Source organism: Cupressus sempervirens, chromosome 11, assembly GCF_028749045.1.
Source record: "Cupressus sempervirens isolate cs-2001-9-10 chromosome 11, ASM2874904v1, whole genome shotgun sequence".
NCBI lineage: Eukaryota > Viridiplantae > Streptophyta > Pinopsida > Cupressales > Cupressaceae > Cupressus > Cupressus sempervirens.
The window spans coordinates 829,570,932-829,592,392 of NC_143128.1; the positions used below are offsets into that span (position 1 = coordinate 829,570,932).

The 21,461-nt window shown below is 34.5% G+C and overlaps 1 pseudogene; it reads left to right on the forward strand.

Moving 5' to 3' along the window:
• Nucleotides 1-21,461, forward strand: part of LOC149532132 (putative GPI-anchored protein At3g06035 pseudogene) — a 123,575-nt pseudogene that overhangs the window by 28,544 nt on the left and 73,570 nt on the right.

Below are 21,461 nucleotides of genomic sequence, written 5' to 3' on the forward strand. Positions count from 1 at the left end.
ACACTACCTATGAATTTAATTTAATGCTAAAGATAATACTATTAAATTTCATGGTTAGTGTTACAAATGTAATAAGTAGAGACACAAAGCTAAGGAATGTAGATCTAAAACTCCTAAATCATAAGTTCTACTGGTAAACACCAATAGAAGGGAATGACAGATCAATCCCACATGTTTAGTGTGTGGAAAATCAGAACATGTAACAAAAATTTGTAAATTTAGAGCACGATAAAATAATTATGGAGATTATCAACAAATGATATGATTTCCATAGAATAGGGTTGGACATCTTGCAAAAAAATTGTAGGTTCATAAACTGGTCTACTAACAGATGACATAAAGGAAAGATGAAGAACCCTATAAGTATTGATGACATAACAAATATAATAAAAAATACTTAAATAAATCTTGAAGAAAAATAGGAACAAGAAAATCCATCTATAGAAACTTCACTGTCACCAAGTGCAGTGAACTCATCATCAAACTAAGCAGAGTATTTTCTTTGGGGGGGGGGGGGGGGGGGTAAGGTCACATAAAAAAATTCTACCTACTGGTCCCCAAAGTTGAGTAAGGAAGGATGGAGAGTTAAAAGATACGATGCTAAGGAATGTTATCTTGAAAATTGAAAATTATGACTAATTATGCAATGAGTAATCATAAAGGTCTTGAGTTATATTAAGTTGTAATCGGTCATATATGTTCAAGAATGAAGAAATCAATAAATTTTCATTAACAAGTAATGAGACACTATTCTTACCTTAGTAAAGGTACTATGTCAACCATTAGAGATAAAAACATCTACCTTTCGATGATGCATAGTGGTAAAGTGATTCATTTCACACCATTACTTTCACTTGTCTACTTAAGAGAAAAATTGGGCATTATCAAATGATTGATCAATAGAGGTATTAAGAGTTGAGAAAGAAAAGTGGGATTGAGCTTATCATGAGAACTAATCAGTCACTCATGAGAAAGCAGTTTTGATTTATTGTTGAGTATTATTCATACCTAGAAGACTAGCAAAGAATGTTGCAATACACAAGTCAACTGAATAGAAAATTAGAAGTACATTTGGTTGGAGCATTATTGACTATACCATTAGGAGTTGTACAACTAAAAGGTACTCAAGCATATTATCCACTAAAAATTTGAGGAATTGGGAGTTGAAACTATTAGAGGTTATTATAAGAACATGTGCTTGAATGGTTTTTTGAAAGATGAGCACAAGAATCTACCAACAAAAGGTTTAACCTACATTGTAGACATCCCCACTAAATTTCATCTTGATTGGATAAGCATTGTACTAAGTGGATTGTATGAACATTATATATGGTTGGATAAAATACACATATTGAAAAAGATGATCATTCATAGAGTTATAAGATGTTGATCTCAAGGCAAGTAATGCATAGTTCAAAAAATATCAACTCATTTGGTTACCAATCTAACTAAATCAAAGTACGATGGTCAAGTAATGACTATAGGGCATATCAAATACCTTAAAGTAATTTTTTTCTTCAAGAGTGATTGGATACAGAGTGTATCACTTTAGTAGAACCAACAATGTACCTACAAGTGCAATACACACCATGTACGAGATTGTAAAGAATGATGCAGTTTATGACATGTGAAATGGTGAGGACATAACTCCTAGAGAACATGAAGAGAATAAAGAAAGGAAACAAGAAATTAGTATAGTATGGAGCCCTACATGTATGTGTTTTTTTTATTAAAAAATATTTCCCAAGAAAAGGAAAGGTTAAATGGACAAAGAACACATTGATAATTACACAGAAAGGTGAACAAACAAGGGAGCAAGGTAGTAAAATTAATACTATTATGAATTAATACTTTAGGAATTTTCAAGCTGACATGTCTACTCATGCAATAATTCCTATTAGTGTCATCAAAAAATAGAAGGATAATATATTTTTTCTAGTAGACACGAGTTGTCATATTCCATAGGTATTTGAACCCAAACCCCATTGGTTAGAACCTATATTGAGCTACGAATACAATAAAGAATAAATTACTCTTCATGCTCACATGTTATCATCTAAACTTATGGAAAAAATAGGAAAATGTTTGGTACTTTTTAAGAATTTTTTGTAGTTATTACCAAGGAGATGAATGCACTAGTCACAACATGAAGGAGATCTATCGATCAAGCCCACTAGATACCCAATAAAGGAGAAAGAACATTAGTTAAAAAAAAGTGCTGATAGAGGTTCCATCTTCTAACATCCCCTCCACTTACAAAAGGATAAAGAGAAAGTCTGCCTGATCAACTACTAAAAAAGAAAATGTTGAGACAGAAAGGAAGAAGAGATATGCTACCAAGGAAGCTACTAGGAAGAAGAATTTTGACAAGAATCAATGAGGTTGATGAGGACGCGAGAAGCATTGAATTAGATCAACAAGTATCAAAACTAAATAAATGAGGAGTACAGAGTAAAGTACCCAAAATTAATGATTTTGTTAGAGGTATAGAAAAATTAGGAGGCTTGGCAGTAGTGAAGAGAAGATATGATTTGGAAAATGAAGAGAAAAAGAAGAAAATCGAAGAAGTGATTATTCTACACTTGCACAAGTTCAAGAGAGCCCCTCTTGAAATACATTCACTACTTCCTAATGAATTAGAATGTCTTATTAGTGCAAGATGGATATATGCATTACAAACAAATAAATACATAATTAAAAATCTTTAATGAGAGCTCGACAAGAGATATGTATAGATGATTCAAAGACACCACATGAAGAACACAAGAATAAGTTTGGAGTAAAAGAAAGAGCAACCAAAATATTAGTGGAAGATACACATAAACTACATGATGAGATGGTTTAAATATCTAAGAGAAGTATTCTGAAGCTTGATGAGAAGTCACAAGGTAATACAGGAGCATCTTGAGTGTAAGGGAAATCTTGTATCACCCAAAAATATGTGTTTTTATGTCTTTTCAATAAGGGCTATTTTAGTATAGAGTTATTATTTGTGGAAACTTACTATTTTTAGTAAGTGTGTCATATGATCTCAAAATTTTATGATTTCACAAGTGGAGCTTAATCTTAGTCATATCAGCCTACCAGTGAAATTGTATTGTCATACCATATGTATTACATAAATTATTGAGGTTCTTGTGTACAAAATCTTTGAGATCAATTTTGAAGGCCTTTAAGGCTTCTAAATGAGGCCAAACCTAGGCTAACAAGCACTTACACCTCTTAAGCGATGTATATCAAAAGCTGACAATTCTTAGAAGTACTTATAGTTGAAAATCAAAGTTTGTAAGCCAAAGTTATGGCCTCCAAAAGATGGCCTACCTAAAAATATAGTCATGGATGACCTTATGTAATAAATAAGAAAATAATAGTTATTTGGGAGTTGGTCAACCTCAAGGGTCAGGGTTAATGTTTACAACCTTTCCAAGTGGTGAGAATTTGCCTATATAAGGAAGGCATGTCTAGGCAATTTTGTGTAGTAGTTCATGGCTATGTCTTGAAGAATACTATAAAGAAATCACCCATGTGGGTTTAAAGATTGTATTTTAGAATTTTGTAATTCCACATTTATGGAGATAATAAAAAGATCATATTTTGTTCTCGCAAAATTTTGTTGTTTCTCTATTTTTGTTATGTGTTTGTGGTATTAAGGGTAGCACCCTTCATCAAGTTGTGTTAGAGGAGGATTTTTTGAGTGTGTAGACAGATTGCTGGCTGTGAAGTGATTTATACCATGAATCTGATTTGGGTTGAGTGTGTAGGAAAACTATCGATTGTGAGGCAATTTGCACTAGGGTTTTAATGAAAGCATTAAAAAGCCTCCACAAAGGGAACATGGTGGAAGCGATTGAGGTGTTACAATTGAGGGTTTTAAAGCCCTCTAAAGATAACTAAAAGAATTGGAAGAAAAAATACATAGAGGGATGAATCTTGTCATAAGAGATGAAAGTGAGGATGAAGGAGAAGAAGATGGAAATTTTGAAGAAGATGAAGTTTTAAACCCAGAAAAAGAAAGACTTTTTAAGGCCATCTCCAAGATTAGAAAAAAGACATAAGTTTGAGTTTCCCACACTTTCAACAAATCTTAACCCAGATTAATTGATCAATTAGATCAATGAATTAGAAGACTTTTTAAAGTGTGGAGATATTGAGGATCTGGATAGGGTCAATTTTACAAAAGCCAAACCAAAGGGTCATGCAAAGATTTGGTGGCAAGAGATTCAATTGTGATGAAATAGAAGAGGGAAGGAGAAAATCATAAGATGGGATCATATGATAGCTAAATTGAAGTGATTATTCATTATCATTGATTATGAGCTTGATATTTTGAAGCATATGCAAGGGTTAAAACAAGCAAGAAGATATGTTCAAGAGTATATCGAAGAGTTCTCCCAAGTTCTCATTCGAACAAACCATGCAAAAGTTGACAATGAGAAATTTTCTTGTTACCTTAATGGGTTGAGGCCAAGCATTTAGGAGGAATTAAGTCTTGTCTAAATGAGTAATATTAAAGAGGCATACTAGTTTGACTAAAAATTGAGGAAAAGTTGAACAAGAAGTTTGAAAATAAACAAAGAGGAAGAGGTCGTGGTGGCAGATCTGGTAGATGGTGTTATGTGTTGAGATAATGGGTGTTGCACACATTGCATAATATTGTTATATTGTATTATTTTATTTTATTATGTAATGTGGCACCTAGATGGACATGCAATATGGAAAGATTCCCACAGGATATACTTGATGAGTTGTATTGTAACATTGTGATAATATTTTATGTAATTAATTAATATTGGGGAAAACAATTAAATGCCCAATATTAAATGTGGGGTCGGTGGGTTAGGTAGCACATGGTTTATGTAATACCACTTGGTGGTTTTGTGGGACTTGCTACTATATAAGCAACCACAAGGGTAGTTGTTGGCGTGACAAGGAGAAGACAAAAGGAAAGAGTCGAGTGGGACAAGGCTTGACAAGTTAGCCAAGGGAGCATTTGTGAAGGTTGGAAGCATGGCATGGGATGTGTGGATTCATGCTTATTCACATGGATTTCTCAGTGGTGGCTATGGCTTTGAAGGCTTCCATGGTTGTATTGCAATGGTGATTTTTTGTTGAATAATACATGGTGATGGATGCTTTTGGAGGTTGGTTTTTTTTCCTCAATAAGGGTTTCCCAAGGTATATCTTGTGTCACATTTATATGGGTATGTTGTCTATTCTCTTACATGTGGATTTTAATTGCATGTTTATTTCAAATCTATTATGGGTTATGTGGAAATGGTTATATTATTTGTTGCAAGTTTCCTTACAAGTGGTATTAGAGCTATGGTTGTATTATTGTAACCCTAGATTGAATCCATGGAAATGCATGAGAGGATTAAAAAAGGCAAGATATATGAGTTGTTTATTGCAGATTTGAGGGTTTTGGGGTTTTTTGTATTGATGGGATGCTGGTAGATTTTGGACATGTGAAAATTGTTGGACAAAAGGGATTTTTGGATGTTTCATTTAAATGAGGGTTTTAGGGGGGAGCTTGTAGAAATGACCTCTTGGGTAAAAATAGACCTCACCATTGGATATGGATCGACGTTTTCATAAATTTTGATATATAATATGCCTTAGTTTGGCCATGTTTAGTGGAAATGAAAGAGTTTTTTTTTAGTTTCAGCATGTGATGGCAATCAAATTTATCTTGTTAGAATTTTTGTCACAAAAAAAAATCGTAGGGAAAATGGTAAAAAGACTATCTTAGTAAAATGACCATAACTTTCTCTTAGGATATCAAATTTTAGACTTCATATAGGTGTTGGAAAGCTAATTCAAAGCACTAAAACTTGGTATAGGTTTGGTTTTGTGATTTTGATATTTTGTCAGGTTTTAGGAGCCTAAAAGTAAGATGTTTATTTTGAGCATGAATTAGGGCATAACTTGGGCATATGGAATCAGATTTTGGACTTCAAGTAGTCAACAGAAAGCTATTGGAGAGCTCTACACATTTGTTTAGGTTTGGTGTAGGTTTTGCATGATTTATTTGGTGATATATTAATCTAAATAGTTTATGGTTTATATTGACTATGGTAACATTGTGAGTTTATGACATTGTATGTTTGGAGATTTAAGATTTGATGTCATTGTATACCTAGTTCATATTTCAGATTGGTCTTATGATGATATGATTATCAGTGTTTGGTTTGGATATGTATGATGACTTGTTGGATCTACAAGTTTTATAGTGTTTTAAGAGGTCTATACTCACAGTTTTCATTTATGGCTTGGTTGTGAGTTGTCTTTGCCCATTGATCTTTCATTATTGATGTATATTCAGATTGGTGGCTTGGATTTGGGTTGTCTATGCCCTAAGTCACATGATTTGCTAATTTTTCTTCATGTAGAAGGGATGAGATGTTGTTACCAAGTATAGTCATGGTGGAGGATTGTGGTTGACTATTTTATGCTGACGAGTTGGACATATTGAGAGTTAGATGCTCGGTTCATGGGTGTGATCATGGTGCCATACATTTTGGCATGACATGATTGGATATATAGGTACATACTTGATGTTCATTGGTTTAGATTCTTGATTTGGTTATGGTGGTATATCTTCTTGGTTGAGGATCATGGTTATATGGTTTCTTTTGAGGAGCTCATGATGTGCACTTTGAGTTCTTTGATGGTTTTATTCTTTGGTTGATTCTAATGGTTAGAGGATGGTTTTTCATCATGGTGTCATGGATAGCTTGGATACATGGTTTAGTGGGAGCTTGTGATAGTGATGGGGTGACAATGCAGGATTAGTTCTCGATTTGGTTTGTATCTTCTTGGTTTGGAGATCTTGGTTTCACTTGGTGATGACACTTTGGTTGTATGGGTGTAGACCTAGAGGATCTTCATGTAGGAGATGGATTTTATGATTCCATGGGTGACTTGGTACCATGGTTGAGTGGGAGTTGTTGGAATTAATATATTTATTGAGTGTTTGTAGATGTTGGAGGTTTGTCTTAGATCCTATTGCTATAGAAACGTCTTTGACATTTGCATGGTACACTTGGTTATCTTCATGGTGTGTAAAGATGGTTAGATCTTGAGAACTCAAGGAGTTCTTGGTTATCTTCATGGTATGAGGAGATGGTTTTTCTTCATGGCTTGTGGACATGGTTGCATCTTGAGGACTCATAGGGTTCTTGGTAAAAATGTGGTTTATGCTTTTATTTGACATGTTATCCTTTTTGTGAGGATGATTTCATTTTTTATGTCATGGTATACTCTTGATATGCATTTAGAGTTTTGACATGTGTTCATATGGAGCATGTTGTCTCTTTTGAGATGGTAAGATCAGGCTATCATGTTTATGTTCCTAAGGCCATGGTTGGAACTTTGACATTGATCTTGGTTTACTTTCTTGGTATTGAGTACATTGATCATAAGTTGGATACTTCATGATATTGCTATGTTGCATTTGGAGTTGGCATGGATTTATTGGTTATAGGTGCTCATGGATACTTAGAGACGGTGGTGATGCTAATTTCTCTTGGCTAAAGAAGTATTTGTTGGCACAGTTGATGGTTTTAGCAGGAAGTTCGAGGGGTAGTCATCTGATATGGACTTGAGAGGAGATTGTTCATAGATAAGTCTTGGTTGGAGACTTGGGTATCTTGATGAGCATTCTCATTCCCCACTCTTGGTCTACTCAACAGTTTGCTACTTGAGATTTATAGCCTATAATTTTTCTCTCAGTTGCATTATATTTATGCTTGCCTTTCATGGATATAAATCTTGAGCTATGGTACATGAGTTATTTATGGAGGGTTTATTTGACAGATGGTTTAGCATTGGTTATCTTCATTTGCATTTGTTGTTATGTTGGTTGAGTTTGGGAGATGGTTTTATATTGGGCATATTCCTTGGATCGGGAATGGTTTATGAGTTTAATCTTCTTGTGAGAGGCTTACATCCATGATTAGTTATATGGTATGGTTTGGGTGTTGTTGCAGCTTCTTGTCGAGGTTTTATGGAGGAGATCATACTTGCACAGTTTATTTCTAGAGGTGTGTGTAGAAGGACATGATACATGTTATGATTTGCATGGTTTATCTTTGGTCTTGGTTATCTTCCTAAATGTTAAATTTCACTTACATTGGATTTGAAATTGGTTAGAGACTGTGATCACTGGTTTGTGTTCATGTATGTCATGTGAGAGATGACATTGTTAATCATTTATCTCTTTCCTCTGTTGGTTGTGGAGAACTTGGGAGAATGTTGGAGACTTGATATGAGGGTTGTTCTTGTAGGTTATTAGTTTATGTATTGTGGATGTCCTTGATACTACATGGATTCACTTCTTTGAGATGTGAGTGGATTGGTTATAGATTTGACATTATCTTTTGTAGTGGGAGCTTCTTGGTATATATGTGGCAGGAATTGCTCTTGAGGCTTGTGATTGCAGGTTACAGATTAGATATGTCGGTGATGTGAGATTCACTTGGTATATACCTTTGGGGGTATGGATAGTTGGATGGGTTTGGCACTTGTTGTGGGTGTTATTTCAGCTATGGATATTTTGACAACTACGGATACATGTGATTACCTTTGGATTAGGTTTTTTTTGTGCTTGGTATTTTAGTTGGTACGGGATTTTATGATCTTCTAATGCAACAGGTTGGGTGGCTTTCTCTTTGGATGACTTCTATGTATGTCCAATGGTAGTGGCATGATAGGAGGTGAGATCATTCATGTTTGAGATGTTGGATACTTTGATTTTGTTGTGGGTATAAGGATGGAGCACTTCATGTACATTGATCCATGATGGTGGATGTGTTGGGAGGGATTGTTCCCTTGTTCATTTATGTGACTATGGATTGACTCTATGCAATGTATACAACAAGTGGGAGATTGTTGAGATAATGGGTGTTGCACACATTGCATAATATTGTTATATTATATTGTTTTATTTTATTATGTAATGTGGCACCTAGATGGACATGCAACATGGAAAGATTCCCATAGGGTATACTTGATGAGTTGTATTGTAACATTGTGATAATATTTTATGTAATTATTTAATGTTGAGGAAAAGAATTAAATGCCCAATATTAAATGTGGGGTTAGTGGGTTAGGTAGCACATGGTTTTAGTACATAGTTTATGTAATACCACTTGGTGGTTTTGTGGGACTTGCTACTATATAAGCAGCCACAAGCGTAGTTGTTGGTGTGACAAGGAGAAGATAAAAGGAAAGATTTGAGTGGGACAAGGCTTGACAAGTTAGCCAAGGGAGCATTTGTGAAGGTTGGAAGCATGGCATGGGATGTGTGAATTCATGCTTGTTCACATGGATTTCTTAGTGGTGGCTATGGCTTTGAAGGCTTCCATGGTTATATCGTAATGGTTATTTTTTGCTGAACAATACATGGTGATGGATGCTTTTGGAGGCTAGGTTTTTGCCTCAATGAGGGTTTCCCACGGTATACCTTGTGTCACATTTGTGTGGGTATGTTGTCTATTCTCTTGCATATGGATTTTAATTACATATTTATTTCAAATCTATTATGGGTTATGTGGAAACGGTTATATTATTTATTGCAAGTTTCCTTACATTATGGAGGCCAAAATGAAGATAAAAAAGAAGAAGGATGAGGCTAGCAATTAAAGTCAAAACTAGAGAGGAAATCATTTCAATCGCTCTCATGATCATAAAAATAGAGATTAGAGAGGAAGAAGAAGAGGACAAAGATATGGAAGAGGAGGTTTTCATGGAACGTGTTTTCACTATAGAGAAGAAGGGCATAGGGAATTTGAATGTCCTTGGCACCAAGGAAGGACAAATAGGAAAATAAAATGTCATGCCAGAGTTATGCATGTTCTAAGTGCTGGGAATGAACCTAATCAAAGGAGGAGCTTGTTTTGCACCAAGTGCAGGTGTGAAGATAAGTATTGTAATGTGATTATTGATGGTGTAAATATCAATAATTTGGTGTTAGAAAATATGGTCACTAAGTTAAAGCTCAAAATACAAAAGCACTCACATCCATATTTTATATTTCCTGGGTGCAAGATGACCACAAGATCATGGTCAATGAACAATGCCTAGTGAAGTTCAAGATTGGAAGCTACTAGGTCGAGGTACTATATGATATCATACCTATGGACATATGCCATATGTTTTTAGTTAGGCCATGGAAATTTGACATGCATGTTGTACATGATGGTCATGTGAATACCTACACCCTAACATAGGATGGAGTGAAACATAAGTTGACGTCATTGAAGGATAAAAAGGAATAGGTATGTTGTACTACCAAAGTATGTTTTGTTAATAGAAATAAGTTCCTAGAAGGTATGAGGTGTGAACATATGTACTTTTCTATAATTCCAAAAGATGGTAAAGAAGAAGTAGAAAAGTTACTAGTAGAAGTTGTAGATTTTTTAAATGAGTTTCGAGATATTTATCTAATAATATTCTTGATGGATTATCACTAATGAGGATGATCAATCACCAAATGGACTTGATTCCAGTAGCCAAATTTCCAAATGAGGCATCACACATAATAATTCCAACAAAAAGTGATGAATTGAATAGACAAGTACATCAGTTGTTATAGAAAGGGTTGATTCGAGAGAGTCTAATCCATCTATTGTACCAACATTATTAGTACCAAAGAAGAATGAAGAATGAAGGATGTGTATAGATTCTTAGGCTATCAATAAGATCGCAATCAAGTATGGTTTTCTATTTTCATAAATGGATGATATTATGGATTGTCTAAGTGGAGCTGTTTATTCACAAGGATAGATCTGAAGAGTGCATATCATCATATTTGGATCAGATAAGGAGATGAGTGGAATGCTACCTTCAAGACTAGGGAAGGATTGTATGAGTGGTTAGTCATGTCTTTTAGGCTAACCAATGCAACGAGAACTTTCATCTAGTTTATGAATAAGGTATTGAAGGAATTTATGGATAAGTATGTCATTGTTTACCTAGATGATATTTTGATCTTTAGTAAGACACTAGAGGAGAATATCATTCATATTGGTAGAGTGTTTGAGAAGTTGAGGGGAGAAAAGTTTTTGATTAATCTGAAGAAGTGTAGTTTTGTGAAAAAAGAGTTAGTGTATCTAGGATTTGTATTTTTAGCAGAAGGTCTCAAAATTGGCCTTGAGAAAGTGAAGTCTATCATGTAATGGTAAAATCCAAGGAGTGTTATGGAGGTAACATATTTTCATGGTTTGGCTAGCTTTCACATAAATTTATTAGATATTTTAATAGTATTCATGGGCCATTGACTAAAATAATGAGAGTGGATTTGAATAAATTTAAGTGGACCATAGGAGTAGATAAGAGTTTTAATTTGTTTAAACAAAAATTTATTAAAAAAACATATTTTAGAACTTCCATATTTTAACAAGGTGTTTCAAGTAGATTGTGATGCTACTAGTATTACAATAGGAGTTATTCTAATTCAAGAAGGTAGAAATGTTGCCTATTTCTATAAGAAGCTGAATGATGCCAAAAAAAACATAATTTGTTTATGATCAAGAATTTTAAGCTATAGTTTAGGCATTAAAGTGGAGACACTATCTTCTTCCTAATGAGTTTTTTTTGTATACTGATCATCAAGATTTGTAGTATTTGAATAGTCAGGGAAAATTGAACCAGAGACATTTGAAGTGTGCTGAGTTTTTGCAGAGTTACAAGTTAGTTTTGAAATAGTGGAGTGGAAAGTCTAACAAAGGTGCACATGTTCTTGGAAGGAGACAACTTTTGTTGACAAAGATGCAGATTGAGTTGTTTGGGTTCAAGGAACTCACGAGTTTATATCTAGAGGATATTGATTTTGGTGAAGTTTGGAAAGCACATACAAAACATGTCACACTTGATAGGACGAAGTGGTTGGATTTCATAATCGAGGATGGTATATTGTTCAATGGAAGTCAATTGTGCATTTCAAGAAGCTTTATGAGGGAGAATATCATCAAGTAGAATCATAGTGGAGGATTGGCTTGATATTTTGATAGAAATTTAACTATTGATTTGGTTAATAAGAATTATTATTTTCCATAGTTGTAGGAAGATGTCAAGAATTTTTTATAAGGTTACAAAGTATGTTAAATGGTGAAAGGAGTGAAGCAAAATATAGGGTTGTATCTGTCATTACATGTACCAAAGAAGTCACAGAAGGATGTCAACATGGATTTATATCTTGGTTTTACTAAGGACTCAATGAGGGGGTAATTTAATTTTTGTAGTGGTTGATAGGTTTTCAAAGATGACACATTTCATTCCCTATAAGAAGACTAGTGATTTTGTTCATGTGGTAGAGTTATTTTTCATAGAAGTAGTGAGACTACATGGTTTGCCAAAGCGTATAGTTCCAAATTGAGATGCCAAGTTTGTTGGGTATTTTTGGTACACATTGTGATTAACCTTAGATAGAAATGATAGTTACATGCAAATATAACCAATGTCAAAAAATAATAGATCACACAAAAGAGAACACCAAACACCAAGATTTAATGTGGTTCACCCAATCCTTGAGCTACATCCACCAATAGCAAGTCCAATAATATTATTATCTAGTGATTACAATCTGCAATCTCTTATAGCTCAATACCACCACAAGAAGCTACAATATCACCATTACATTATGAAATCCATAACCCTAAGCCTTTTTATACAAGCTTTTGTCACTTACAAAATTAGGGCTAGAATAAGTCGTCCAATGGGAAAAATAGCAATTGACGCCTTTTACAATATAAGGATATTTTTGGCTTTGGGGGCACTACCCTCGAAAACCCCTATGGGGGTGTTGCCCCTAGACCCCACCCTATACTGCGACAAGGAGGGCACCTGGGGTGCTACCCCAGGACCCCGCAGGGGCACTGTCCCTTGACCTCATCTTGGGGTGCTACCCCCAAACCCCTGTAGAAATAATATGAGGAGAAAACCATGCTGAATAAACCTCCAAGTCTGATTAGGCTCCACATCACAAAAATCTCCCACTTGGAGATTGATCGGACTCCACAATAATAACCTCCCACTTGGAGACTGATTATAGCACTACTAAACCTATAGCTCCCACTAGAATATCAAACCACCCTAGACTATGTTGTTCTTTTATTCTGTTCAGTCTAGAAGACCAACTGAAGCTGAAGAGGAGTTCAACTTCTCCCTTGTTACTACCTTGGTAAACATATATGTTGGATTATCATTTGTATGTATCTTGTCCAGCTTTAATTTTCCATCATCCAGAACTAATCGAATGAAATGGTACCGCAACTTTATGTGTTTTGTCTTTGAATGTAGGGCTGAATTATTCACAAGATGAATAACACTCTAACTATCTATAAATAAATAATTATCCTTCTGAGGGTGTCCTAATTCTTCCAAGAAGAACTAAAGCCATATCATCTCCTTGGTTGCCTCTGTAGCAGCAACATAATTTTCCTCTTTAGTGGATAAAGCATTAACCTTCTGCAATCAAGAAACCCAGCTCACAGCTTCCCCACCAACAGTAAATACATAACCTAGAGTAGGCTTCCCCACCAATAGTAAATACATAACCTATAGTACTTCTCCTAGTATCAATATCCCCTACCAAATCTGAGTCAACATATCCCTTTAAATTAGTAGTAGAGCCCCCAAAGTGTAAACACTTATTAGATGTACCTCTCAAATATCTAAGAATCCATTTTATTGCATTCCAATGCTCAATTCTTGGATGACTCATATACCTACTAACAACTCCCATTGCATGTCCAATATATGGCCTTGTACATACCATATCATACGTCAAGCTTCTTATAGCTGAAGCATAAGGTACCTTGGACATCTTGTCCTCCTATTCTTGTGTCATCCTTAGTCAACTTTAAATGACCAAGTAAAAGTGTGCTAGAAGCTTTAGCATTCTCCATAGAGAAATGTTGCAACACCTTCACAATATAATTAGCCTGAGCTAATGTCAATTTCTAGTTCTTTTTATCTCTTCAAATCTTCATACCAAGGATTTGTTTTGTTGCCCCCAAATCCTTTATAGAAAATGTGTGTGCTAACTAACATTTCAGCCCCTTAATGTGATCCATGTTAGACCTAGTTACTAGCATATCATCAACATATAAACATAAAATAATGTAGTTGTCATCATCTAATCTCTTAAATTAAATACAATGATCTAAATGATGCCTACTATATCTATGCTCATGCATAAAACTATCAAATTTCAGATACCATTGCTGAGATGCTTGCTTCAAGCCATATAAACTTTTTTTCAATCAACACACTAGGTTCTCCTTACCTTTGACCTCAAATCCCTATGGTTGTGCCATATATATCTCTTCATCCAAATCACCTTGAAGAAAGGTTGTTTTAACTCCAAGCTGCTCCAAATGCAAATGTTCAGTAGCCACAATACTTAAAACAATGTGAATAGAAGTCATTTTAACAACAGGAGAAAATATTTCATCAAAATTAATGCCTTTTTTCTATGCAAATCCTTTTACAACTAACTTGGCTTTAAATATTTTCTTGCGTTCATCCTCTTATTTTAACCTATAAACCCATTCATTATGTAAAGCTCATTTTCCTACAGGCAACTTGCATAAATCCCAAGTCTTATTTTTCAGCAAGGAGTACATTTCATCTTCCATAGCAGACTCCCACTAAATCTTAGTATCCACTTGTACAACTTCATCATAACATTCAGGTTCACCAACATATATTAGTAAAATAGAGTACAAAGAAGGAGAAAGTCTCTCTGGAGGTCTACTTAGCCTTGTTGACCATCTAACATTCATTGGTGTGTGTGGTATTTGATGTTGCAGTTGTTGCACATCATGAGGAATTGTTGGAACATTATCCAACACTACATAATCATCTTATTTCTTCTCATGTTGCTACAACTGATCTTTGTACAAAACTTTCTCATTGAATATGACATCTCTGCTTCTTACAATTTCACAATTTTCAAAATCCCAAAGCCTATAACCAAATTCATCAATGCCATATCAAAAAAATGCACATTTCTTTGACTTAGCTTCTAGCTTGGTTCTATTTTCAAAATATATATGAGAAAATACTTCATAACTGAAGGTCTTGAGAAAAGAATAACTCACCTTCTTACTAGTCCATGCTTCCTTTGGAATACCACAACCCAAAGGAGTAGAGAGACCTCCATTAATCAAATATACAATAGTATTGATAACCTCTACCCACATGTTTAAGGGAAAACTTGCATGCAACTTCATGCTCCTTGCACGCTCCATTATAGCCTTGTTCATGCATTCAACCACTCTATTTTCTTGTGGAGTCCTTGGAACAATTTTTTGTCTATGAATATCATTAGTGGAGCAATAATCTTCAAATTCATGACTACAATAATCACCACCATTATCTAATTTGAGACATTTTAATTTCTCACAAGTCTCATTTTCAACCAAGATTTTCCATTTCTTTAAAGTTTAAAATACATCAAATTTCTATCTAAGGAAATAAACCCATACTTTCCTAGTTGCATCATCAATAAATTTAACATAATAGTGAGAGCCACCAAGGGAAGACACTTGAGCTAGTCCCCATATATCTGTACGCACAAGCTCTAATTTCTCACTTTTATTTTCCTTCCCAATCTTCACAAAACTCACTCTCTTTTGTTTTTAATGCACACAACTTTCATAGAAATCCATATTAACACATTTCAAACCTGGTAAAACTTTCTTTGAATTAAGTACTTTCATAGCTCTCTCACTCATGTGCCCAAGTCTATGGTGTCATGGTGCTATATTGGAATCTATAGCAACTGTTTGTTCTCCCTGCTCAATTACAACAATTGTTCCTAATTATTCATTTTTTTCTGAAACAATCAAAGTAGAAGGAACAATATGACCTGTACAAAGATATAAGGTGCCTATTTTCACACGTTTTGCTACTACAAGGGAACCTTTTGAAACCTTCCAATTTTTATCATTAAAAGTAACTACACAACCCTCATCATTGAATTGGCCTGTTGAAATTAAATTCCTACTCAGCCTTGGAACATGTCTTACCTCATGTAGTAGCCAATGATTCTCATTCTGCAACTTAATCTTAACTTTTCCTTTTCCTACAATCTGATAGGGTTCATTATCCCCCAAATAAACAAGCCCAAAATCCCCTTGGACATAATCAATAATATAACCTCTATCAGGTGTAGCATGAAATGAAGCACCAGAATCTAAAACCCATGAATCATTAATACTTTCTAAAGATAGAAATAATGCATCCTCTTTGGATTTTTTACTTACCCCATTTGCTTCCTTGTTCCCTTCCAGTTTATACCCTTCATTTTTCTTTTGAGTCTAGCAATCTTTCTTTTTATGCCCTGGTTTCCCACAATACTAGCAATCTCTTGGTCCTTTGGATTGAGACCTCTTCACCTTTGACTTTCCTCTTGATTTTTCACGATTTCTAGAATTATTTCCTCTCTCAGTTGTTCTACCTCTGCTTTATGTGTTCAAAGTGCTTCCTGATGTAGATCCACCTGAGGTTTTCCTATGAGTTTCCTCACTTAAAATAACACCAATCACATCATCAAATTTTAGGGTATTATATCTAGAAATAAAATTACTCACAACCATTACCAATCCATTCTAGCTTTCAAGTAAAGAACACAAAATCAAGAGAGTCTTAATTTATTCATCAAAATTAATACCCATAGAACATAACAACAGACTAGTAACAATATTAAACTAATTTAAATGATATGTAATAGATCCACCTTCTATCATCTTCATAGTAATAAATGCTTCATGAGAAATACCTTGTTTCAAGTGGAGGGCTTTTTGTATAGTTTCGCTAGGGTTTGCATCAACTCTTCCATCATATTTTATTTTGTAATGTTAAATGTCACCCATGGTGCCAAGCATAGTCAAATGCTTCCAAGTTCCTTCCTGTCTAAAATCTCCTAGTCCTCATCTGTCATAGCTCCTTGTTTCTTGGATTTTCCTTCCAACAGCTTCCATAAATCCTTTTGATAAAGATAGTCCTCCATTTGCATCTTCCATAACTAAAAGTTTTGCCCATCAAACTTCCCCACCTTTAACTTACCCTCATTTTTCATTGCTCCTACTCATCCGTGAGACCTTCCTACAGAGGATTGCTAAAAAAAAATGACGACAATCTTGCCAAAAAATATGATGATAGTTTGAGCTATTAAAAAAAATGACAATTGTTTGGCTCTAATACAACTTGTTAGGATTAACCTCAGACATAAATATTAGTTACATGAAAATATAACCAATATCAAAAAATAATAGATCACACAAAAGAGAACACAAGACACCAAGATTTAACGTGGTTCACCCAATCCCTAGGCTATGTCCACTAACAACAAGTCCAATATTATTATTATCCAATGATTACAATTTGTAATCCCTTATAGCTCAATGCCACCACAAGAAGCTACAATATCACCATTACATTATGAAATCCCTAACCCTAAACCTTTTTATACAAGATTTTTCTGCTTACAAAATTAGGGCTAGAATAAGTCATCCAATGGGAAAAATAGTAGTCGATGCTTTTTTACAATATAAGGGCATTTTTGGCTTTGGGGGCACTACCCTAGGACCCCACAAGGGCACTACCCCTTGACCCCATCTTGGGGGTGCTGCCCCCAAACCCCCTTAGAAATAATATGGGGAGAAAACAACACCAAATTAACCTCTAAGTCTAATTACGATCCACATCACAACACACATTTTGTAAGAAGTTGGAAACACATTTGAAGTTTAGCTCATTACATCATCCACAGACTGATGGACAAATAGAAGTTGTGAATAAGAGTTTAGGCAATTTTTCGAGATGTTTGGGTTAAGATAAGCCAAAAGGATGAATTATGATTTTACCATAGGTAGAATTTGCATACAATAATTCTATCAATAGGAGTATTGGTAAATCACCATTCTAGATTGTCTATGGGATCAGTCCCAAAAATTGAATTGAGGAAGTTGAATAAAGGAGGAATAAGTAGTGTTGAGGCTAAGGATTTTGTAGAACATTTGATATACATCCACAAGGAGGTGAGGAAGCACATTACAAGGCTAAGGTGGATAAGAAAAGGAGGAATAAGGAATTTCAATTTGGGAGTGAAGCCATGGTTCATTTGAAGAAGGAGCATTTTCTAGTAGGTAAATGTGACAAACTAAAAATGAAGAAGTTTGGACCATGCAAGATACTGAAAAAGCATGATTAAAAAAATGCCTATGAAGTAGAGTTACCTATTGAATTATATAATTTACCAATATTTAACATTTCAAATTTGACAGAGTACCATGAAGGAGGGATGTAGATGAAGTCATAAAAGCACAATGGAGTGTTCTAACAACTACTTCAACTACAAAGGAGATTGCGGACATACTAGACAATCAAGTTGGTAAAAGTACAAGGAAAAAGGAATATGAAGAATGTATAGTCAAGTGGAAAGGACAACTTATTGAGGATTCATCATGATTGACAAGGGAGGAGGTTATCCACCTTAGTTTTCCTCTGAACACATGAGACATGACATAATCACTTCTCAAATTACCTCAAGTGTCTAATGCAAGAGCATCATGTGTTTAAAGACAATCTTGCATCTCCCAAAATTATTATTATTATTGTCTTTTTAATAAGGGTTATTTCAATATAGAGTTGTTTTTTTTGTGGAAACTTACTATTTTTAGTAAGTGCATCATACAATCTTAGAATGTTTTGATTTCACACATGGAGGATCATCTTAGTCATATTAGACTCGCAATGGAGCTACATTATGATACCATATGTGTTGCAAAAGTTATTGAGTTTTTTGGGTACAAAACCTTTGAGATCAATTTTGAAGGCCTTAGAGGTTCCAAAACAAGGTGGAACTTGGGTTGGTTGGCTTTTGTGCCTCTTAGAAAATTTAAATTAGAAGCTAACAATTCTTAGAAGTGCTTATAGTTTAAAATCAGAGCTTGTATGAAAATTTTATGGCCTTTGGTAGTTGGGCTACCTAAAAATATAGTTAGGGTCAACTCTAAATTAGAAAATAATAGCCATTTTGGGGTTGGTCAGCATCAAGGGTTAATGTTAATGTCTAGAACCTTCCTAGGTAGTGAAAACTTACCTATATAAGGAAGGCCCATAGTAATGTCTAGGCAGTTATGGGTAGTAGTTTGTCACTTTGTCTTGAAGAATATTGTAAAGAAAGCACCCATGTGGGTTTGTATATTGTATTTCATAATTGTATAATTCCACATTTGTAGAGATAATAAGAAGCTCATATTTTTTCTCACAATTTGTTGTTGCTTCTTTAAGTTAGTTATGTGTTTGTGATATTAAGGGATCACCCTTCATCATAAGGATACTCATCACCAATACAAATTGATGATACTTATGCCATTGAATAGATAATTGGAAATGTGGTATAGGACATTCTACAATAGGTAGAAGAATTAGAAGAACAATAGGTTAGGTCACCAGCTAGTGAAACCAAAGATGTTGACACAATCGATCAACTGGAGTTACCTTAAGGACAAAAGGAGATAATTGAATTAGGAAAAAAAAAGAAATGGTTGAAGAAATGCAAAAGGTGCAACCAAAAAAGAGTATGTAAGAATAACAAGTAAGAAGTAATCTCAACCTTGAGCCAGGTATAGTGAAGAAAAGGAAACTAGTGAAACTTCTAATTGAGGAAGAAGTTGAAGATAGGTGAAGAGAAAATTATTCCTAAACCTATTTATGTGAATAAATTGAAACCCAGATGACGGAGTACTCATAAAAGGTAAAAGTGAAGGCTATCATAGATAAGAAGAAGAAACAAGTAGTAAGACATGATAGGAATATCTTAGTATTGTTAGTACTTGAAGCTAAATATAAAAGGGATGATCTAGTGATTGATCAATTTGACATGTAGTGTCTCTCATGTTTGTAGTTTGTACCTTGTTTATTTTGATTCGAGAGATACTTGTACTCATGTTATTGTATGGAATTTGAGATGACCTGAGGATCAGATGTTATACCTTGAGTTCAGTATTATAGATGTTAGACTACTATGTTGTTCAGTTTATTATATTTGCATGATGATTCCATTTTGAGATGATAGTAGGTTTTGTGATGATATCTGATTATTTGGTATTTGGAGATGTCTCTAATTATGTTATGTGATGGATTTAGTGCTATGGTTAATTACTTCATTCTTGCTTCATTATGCTTTATGTGAATGTGAGTGATGTAAATGGATTACTTAAATATAATTGAATAAATGGTTAAATTAGGTATTTAATGCATTTATTGCTTGGACTATGTTATTATATGCTATTGCACTTGATCATATGTTTTAGTGTGTAGGATTTATATCCCTAGCAATGGTGCATGGAGTTAGTGATTCAGTTGTTCATATATTACCAATGTCACCCATGTATGGTCAACATATCCTTATTTTATTGTTTAAATTAAGCCTTTTGAGGATTATTAAATCCGAACTTATTTTTATTATGTGGCTAGACCTGTGAATGTGTTTGTGCATTTAGAGTTCACATTGTCACGAAGGTTGTTTAGGATTTTATGTGATTTTTGGTTTTTGGGCTTTAGATTTTATTGAATTTAACTTATGGTAGTTTTGCCATAGATGAATTCCAATTGCTTGGAATAACCTATTTTCATTTGGGTTGATTCGGGAGCTAACTACTCATTCTAGTTGTTTTCCCTAATTGATTATTCGCTCAAAAAGTGAATAAGTATTGAAAGAGGAAATTAATTCATCACTTCTCACCTTTGGAAATTGAGAATTTGAGAAATTTTTCAAAAATCCTCTTCTAAAGGAGTACGTTTATGTTCATTGCGAGAGCTATGGGCATGAGATCTTCATGAGGTTAGTCTCATTGGATCTAGCTTGGGGAGACCTTGTTGTGCCATGATTTCTGGCATCTTTGGTAGGTTATTTATTTTATTGTGTTGTTTCTTATTTTAGCCCCTTTCGTTGTCAGGTGGGGCTCTCCCATTTTCATGTTTTAGCTCTGTTTCTAGTTGTGTTTCTGGTAGTTGTTTGTTAGGAGGTTGAGAACTAGTGTTTCCCTCTATTTGTGTTTGTTGGTTATGCCTAGTTGGTTAGGTGTGAACGTTTTCCCTATTTTTAGGAAGAGGGTTTAGGATTTCACACTGTTATGCTGGTTATTTTTGCATATGGTATTTGAACCCAAATTTTATTGGATTTTTGTGGCTTTTGTACCCAAAGACCAAATGGGTTTTAATTTTTGAATTTTTTGAGTTTTGAGGTTTTTACCTTATTTTGTGTGCCACCCAATTTTCTCAAGTTTTCTTGGCATATTGTTGATCGTGGACTTGGATCATCCATAGGATGTCAACCAGATTATTGTTGTACTTTTATCTTGCATTGGGATGAATGCCACATCTATCCTCTCGAGTTATTATCAGTCGAGAGTGTTTTGCTTGTGTTCTCATCAAGCCCTTGTGTT